This window comes from Octopus sinensis, linkage group LG20 (assembly GCF_006345805.1).
Source record: "Octopus sinensis linkage group LG20, ASM634580v1, whole genome shotgun sequence".
NCBI classification, from domain to species: Eukaryota; Metazoa; Mollusca; class Cephalopoda; order Octopoda; family Octopodidae; genus Octopus; species Octopus sinensis.
The window spans coordinates 3,930,763-3,938,262 of NC_043016.1; the positions used below are offsets into that span (position 1 = coordinate 3,930,763).

Sequence of the window (7,500 nt, forward strand, 5' to 3'; positions counted from 1 at the left end):
ATCTTCACTCATTTCATCTATTCTTTGACTAACAGTATTGTTACTGAGTGGCATGGCTTGAACCACTTTGTCATCTTTTTCCAGGACTGTTTTAAAAAATGCTGATATTGATAGTTTAATTAAATCCTCTCCAATAGTATGATTGTTTTCACATTTAGCAATGAATAATGACATTTTATAACTAGCCTCAAGAGTACGACGGGCGTTAACAGATTGTGTAATAAACAGAGACATTATTGTTGTTCTTTTTGCAAACTTCTCCTTCAAAGACTTAAAGTAATTCAAATCTGAGCTTTCATACGCACTATGTTTCGTCTTCAAATGCAGCTCAAGACGATTTGGTTTCATTGATTCGTTGGTCAAGCATTGTTGGCACAAGAGGCAGAAAGGTGACCGTTCATTGTGGATAGTGGGTATAAATCCAAATTTTAAATATTCCTCTGAATATTGACAAACTTTTTTACTTGCCTGACTCATTTGATAAATCTTTCCAAATACTTGGTTGTATTAATATGGCTCGTCAGTTATTTTTTCAAATATTAAATTAGGACATAAAGGGTTTATATTACAAGTAATTAGAATAAACCTGAAAAATAATTGAATAGTTAAAAATTATTTAAAGAAATATTCAAAACAAAAAAATTTGAATAAGGAATATAAATGCCAACAAAATGTATACCTCCATACTGTTTATACGCCGTATCTATTAAGACATACATATACGTGTAGAGACTCACTAGAAACCAATTCACTGTCGAATTGTCGAATTGGCCCCTTTGTTTTTGGTATAGTAAACAGAAGGGTGCTCTTTCATTGTGTACAAGAGGTATAAAAATAACATAACCCTACGCATGTCCTCACCAAAATATTACCATGCCCCACCGGTGGAGCAAGCGTCCCATGTTGGGAATCACAACATTATAGGAAGGAACCGAAAATTTCTAAGAAAGATTAAAAAATCTCTTACTGGATCACAATCAGTCAACATTGCAAATAAATAACCGGAATCATAAATATTGACAATAAAATAACTTTAAAATTACTACATGAGATGAGTTGAACGAAATAGCGAAATAAAAGTTCTCAATTGAACTAGAAATATTCTATGTGTAAATAATTTACAATGAACTCAATAAAAGTATAAAATATCATTTAGTATTAATTGACTAAATATTTGATATACAGGTGTGGCTGTGTGGTAAGAAGCTTGTTTCCCAACCAAATGGTTCTGGGTTCAGTCCCACTGCGTGGCACTCTGGACAAGTGTCTTCTACTATAGCCTCGTGCCAACCAAAGCCTTGTGAGTGAATTTGGGTGACCGAAATTGAAAGAAGCCTGTCGTATGTATATATCTCTTATTATAAAAGGCAGATTTTATCTGCCTCCCTTTGTCAGTTATAGAAATCTACAATATAGGATTTCTTCAATTACAATTTACCTAGCATTTTTAAGAGTAGAATGCATCGGTTTTGCCAGGTCCAGTTTTTAAAATTTAAACTCCAATTAAGCAAAATTTACAGAAAACTCACATTCTGGTGTGTATGTCAAATGCTTTTCTTAGTCTGGTTTACAGCACACGCAAACGCACACACACAGTGTGCAACGAATAAAGTGAAACTAGATGTAATATTTGTTCTGTCTATCACGCTGATAGATACATGAGTAAAATGTATGGCAAGCTAACAGATAAGAGTGAGTGAAAATGTTCTTGGAAGAGAGTAAATAGCGACAGAGTGATTTGAGGAAGACTAAACTGAAACTATGAAACAGTGTTTATGTATAAACAGACGACACTTATATAAACCCTTTCGTTACCAAACCACCCGAATTTACCTATTCATATTTAAATGAGAATATCAGAGTACATTCGTGAAAACACGTATTATACTTCGTAAACACTTCAAATACAGTTTTGTACAAAAATCGAAGTGTAATTTTAATTCCGTGAATTATGGGAGATTTTTTTCCGAAATTTGTTCCTATTGTGTTTTCAAAATTTGTAATTCTGACAAAAAATGGATACGAATTTCATTATATCAAGCAGCGAGTCAGAATTCGAAGGATTTTCTACTGAAGACCTTCATAATCTAACTATGACTGAAAAAAAAAAGCATCTTTATATAAGAGTGAAGTTGTGTGTGTCTGTCCCCTACGATTTAGATTCCTAACTACTCCCACATTTTGCGGTGCAGTTTTAACCAAAAGCGGGTATCTTATAGTCGTGATTCATATCGAGCCCTTCTGGGTATTAGCGCGCGTCTACGATGAGTCTACGATTTAAAAAAAATTTACCATCATATTTTTCCATTTTAATGCATTTTTTTTTGCTTTTATATAAGGGAAGTATCTCTAAAATATCTACGATGTGTCAACGATTTAAAAAAAATTTACCTTAATTTTTTTTCAATTTTTAATGCATTTTTTGCTATTTTTTGGCTATAACTCTCTAAAAATGCTTATATAGTTATTTCCCTTACAACCCGAGCAACGCCGGGCGATACTGCTAGTATATATATATTTATATGTGTGTGTGTGTGTTTGTTTGTTTGTATGTATATCTTTGTGTCTGTGTTTGTCCCCTTCCACCGTTTGACAACCGGTGTTGTTGTATTTTCGTCCCGTAACCTAGCGGTTCGGCAAAATGGACCGATAAAATAAGTACCAGATTTTAAAAATTAGTACTGGGGTCGATTCATTAGAGATTCCTCAAAGTGGTACCTCAGCATGGCTGCAGTCTAATAACTGAAACAAGTAAAAGACGAAAGGAAAATCTCGACAAAACTATTTTGTACTAGCAGTATCGCCCAGCGTTGCTCGGGTTTGTTTCGACCCTTTAGAATTGAAATTTTTGAAAAGTAAAACTTTCGTATTATGTAGCTTGTTATTCTCTTTAAGTGAACATTTTTCTGGTTGAAATGCACCGAAAAATGGTGACGCAGCAGTCAAAAAATCGTTAAAAATTAGGGATTTTCATAGAAAAAAAAGCACCTTTTTGATGTAATAATTTTTGGTGTTAACATGGTCCGATTTGAATTTTTTCATCTACGGAGGGAAGAGCAAGCCTTCTTTCATACTCTCAATTTTGGTCAACTTGAGCCGCAGGGTCTCGGAGGAGATAGTGTTAGTTGAAAGCTACCAAACCTGCCATACACAGACAACTTCAGCTTTACATATTGAGAGATTTGGAAGTACATCAAATTTTTTTCAGTTTCAGTAAAACAGTTTCAGTCTCATTTACACAGAATTTGGATCCTTCTATACAATGTAGCTTTCTAGTATCCTTTATTCGTTTCCTTTATGCAGACTCTACTAAAATGAATTCACAAACATACATATAGCATACAAAGGTACATCTTTTCCCCTCTGATGATATTATGCTCATGTCGCATAAATGTAAATTTAATGTTTATTGAGTATTATAGGAACAGATGTAAGTAAAGATGACCAATTAGCTGTTGATAATAAACAATTATTTACTTCCCAATCTCCATTTCCTTCTTCTTTTAAATTATATAGCTACACACACACACACATATTATATATTATATATATATATATATATATATATATATATATATGAGCAAGGCACTTTATTTCACGTTGCTCCAGTTCACTCAGCTGTAGAAATGAGTTGCGACGTCACTGGTGCCAAGCTGTATCGACCTTTGTCTTTCCCTTGGATAACACTGGTGGTGTGGAGAGGGGAGGCTGGTATGCATGGGCGACTGCTGGTCTTCCATAAACAACCTTGCCCGGACTTGTGTCTAGGAGGGTAACTTTCTAGGTGCAATCCCATGGTCATTCATGACCGAAGGGGGTCTTTAACCTTTATATATATATTGATGAATAAAATAAAACATATGCATATATATAAACATATATGTACGTACCTACCTCTACATGTACATATACACGCATATATGGACGTGACGTATCTTCGACAAGAAAACTTTCCTTCCTGCGAAAAGCAAATCAATTAAAATTCTGAGATCTTTTCGCAGAGGGGTAAAAAATAGTAACAACAGGACAGTAACGACAAGGCAAATTGTAAACAGTATAAGACAGGACAAGGAAAACAAGATAAGAAGGGCTGTTGACGCGGAACGAAAACAAGTATTGCAAACGCAGAATTTTTATGGACGACGAGCGGAGGAAAAGAGTTGTCCGTTTAATATTATATATATATATATATAGCTCCATATATATATATTATATATATATATATATATATATGGAGCTATATATATGTTATATATATATATATATATATATATATAAGAAAATAGTAAAGAGTGAAAAAACGACAGAAGGCTTAAATGTTAAAGAATATATATTTGCGTCAATATGTCTGGAGAATATTGGAAAAATTTTTTCCCTTCTTATAATGACATAATTTTATAATTTTAAAGAAAGACCGGTTTCGCATTTAGCTCTTCAAATTTCTTGCGACGTAATGTTTATCTTTAATAGCGTTATCCTTGTTTTTTTGCTACGGAGAGTTCTAAATAAGGGAAGGTAGTGCGTGATTTCTTCCGGTGTAAGGGAGATAATCGCTTAAAAAATTTTTTTTTCCTTTTTCTCTTAGTGTGAATTTCTCTGTATTATTATGTTTGGATAGTTGAGTCTGGGTTTGTACTTTTCAATGAAGAATGTTTCCTTGTTTAGTCTAATTTGTGTTGATGATCCGAAAGCACATTGGTAAAATGGAAAGATTAAAAATTGTGGTTGTAGTTGCTTTGCGCGTTTCTCAATGTGCTCACTAAAAGGTATCATTCTATATTCTGGGAATGCAATCTGTTGTCGATGTAGTGTGCATCTACGTCTGAGTGATAGTCCCGTGGACCCCACGTAGTCTTGGTGGCAGCCCGAGCATTTTATGACATAAATTATGTTTTCAGAGGCACAAGTAAAGTTAGATTTGATCTTGAATTTCTGTCCCTCTTTAAAGAAGAATTCTGATCCTTCTAGTAGGTTAGGACATGTTGCACAGTTCGATCTACCACATTTTTTTACTTTTGCATCCGTAATTTCAGAAGATAATTTTGCCTTTGTGAGAATCTTTTTAAGTGATTTAGGCTGTTTGTAGCTTTTAATGATTTGGTGTATGTTTAGAATTTCCTTTAATTTGGGGTTTTTATGAAGTATTGGTAAATTCTGGGTGATGATGGTGAAAGCTTCTTTGTTTCTGGGGTTGTATGTAGATATGTAAGGTAGTATTTTCGGGGAAGGTGTGTTGTTGTGTTGAACTTTTCTTAAAGTTTCTATGTTGATTTCTGTTGCACGTCTGATCCCATCCTCTATGAGTGAGCTGGGTAATGTCTGTCAATTAAGGTGTTTTTGAGTTCTTGCAGTCTGAAGTTCCTGGTATTTTGTTCTGACACTATTGTGCATATTCTTCTTGCAAGGTTGAAGGGGATGTTGTTTTAGTGTGTCTTGGGTGGCATGAATTAAAGAGAAGGTATTGTTTGGCGTCTGTGGCTTTGTAGAAAAATGTCTGTTTCTATTTTAAGGTTAATTTTTTAATTAATATATCCAAGAACGGGAGTTCCTTTTGGTTGTATTCCATTGTGAACTGTATATTTGGGTTTATGCTGTTCAATAGGTTTTTAAATTTTAAGAGTTTATCTGTGTTTTCATTCCAGAGAATAAAACAATCGTCCAAGAATCGGTTCCAGTTCTCTTTTATGTATTGAGAGAGGGGTTTTCCAAAGATTGATAAAGATTCCTGGTAAATGATTATTTCCATGTATCCCATTGTTAAGTTCGCAATGACTGGTGCTGCCCTTGTACCCATAGCAATTCCGGATTTTTGACGGTAAAATGTATTGTCAAACATGAAGTGGTTATTGTGTAGGATGAATTCAATTGATTTAGTAATGAATTCTTTACTGATCCTTTTTGGTATTTCTTCCGGAAATTGGTCTAACCAGAACTGTATTGCCTCCAGTCCATAATTATGAGGTATACTGGTATACAAGTTGACTACATCAAATGAAACCAGGATTGTTTCTTCCTTCCTTGGCTTTTTTGGAAGGTGGTTTAACATATCTAAGTCATCTCTGATATGGCTATCGATATGTTTAAGGAAGGGTTTCAGGAGGATGTCCATAAGTAGACTTAGTCTGTGTGTTTCACAGGATGGGCCAGCTACAATGGGTCGTAGTTTTAGGTCCCCCGGGTTGGGTGTGTGTATATGTCTTTGGTGATTTTTTAATGGTTCATTTATAATTTGACTTTTATGAATTTTTGGCAGACCATAGAAAAGGCTATATACAGTTCACAAATATATAGGTGTATTTGTGTTGTATTTATATTATGTATGTATGTGTGCGTGTGTTGTGTGTGTGTGTGTGTGTTGTGTGTGTATGTTATATGTGTGTATATTATATATAAATATATGTTATATTTGTGTGTTGTGTGTGTATATTATATGTGTGTGCGTTGTGTGTGTGTGTGTTCTGTATGTGTGTGTTGTGTGTGTGTATGTTGTGTGTTTGTATATTATGTGTGTGTGTGTGTGTTGTGTGTGTGTGTGTTGTGTGTGGGTATGTGTGTAGTGTGTGTCTGTACGATGTGTGTGTGTGTGTATGTATGTATATGTAGTGTGTGTATGGCCCGCATACACGCGTAGACGCGCACGCGCACGCGCGCACGGGCGGGCACGCATATATACACACACCATCCTACCCAAAAAAATTCTTTAAACAACACACATCTATTTTCGCCACCCTGGAACCATTCAAAAACAGCCCACACACACACGCAGACGCTTGTATACGTGTGTGTGCACGCACACAGGGGCACGCACACTCACACCAGTCTCACCTCCATGCAGGCACATATATACACACGCAGCACCATGTCAAATGCCATCCACACTCATGCATGCGTACACACGCACGCACACACGCACACACGCACGCGCACACACACGCACACACGCACGCGCACACACACGCACACACAACACCATGACAACCACACACACTTGACAAACAGACGCCATCTGACCAAATACTACGGACACACAGACACATCTATTCACACACAATCAGAGAGACACACATATTCACCTCATCCTAACCCCAAAATCATTGATGCTTGAAGGAAAGCCAAAAACAGAAAAAAACGGGTACATCTTTCTCAATTCTACATTTCTGCTAAAACCGGACAGGTCAGTAACAAGCTCGCCTTGAATTCATAATATTCTGTACTGACCCTGAGATGTATAATATTTTATTTTAGTCTTTTCTGCCCATTTTTTCAAATTATTTTCATCATGCTGTTGTATTTTCTTATGTCCTTAACATGTCCTTGTTACCAAAGACTGTATATATACATGTATGTGGTAATTTGCAACAACCAATAATTAACGCAACCAAACTTCCATAATTTATTTGTTTTATTCTTTTCTGCCCATTTTTTCAAATATTCTCATCACACTGTTGTACTTCTTTATGTCCCTAACATGTCCCTGTTACCAAGGACTGTATATATATA

At 35.3% G+C, this 7,500-nt stretch overlaps 1 long non-coding RNA gene across 1 annotated transcript in view; it reads left to right on the forward strand.

Annotated features, from left to right (window-relative positions):
* The window catches only part of LOC118767273, a 15,596-nt gene that overhangs the window by 43 nt on the left and 8,053 nt on the right, over nt 1–7,500 (forward strand). Inside the window, exons 1-2 of the long non-coding RNA XR_005003176.1 lie at nt 1–144; nt 1,052–1,055. The exon at nt 1–144 is cut by the window's left edge and continues 43 nt beyond it. This is a non-coding gene — a long non-coding RNA (uncharacterized LOC118767273). The remainder of the gene's footprint in view (nt 145–1,051; nt 1,056–7,500) is intronic.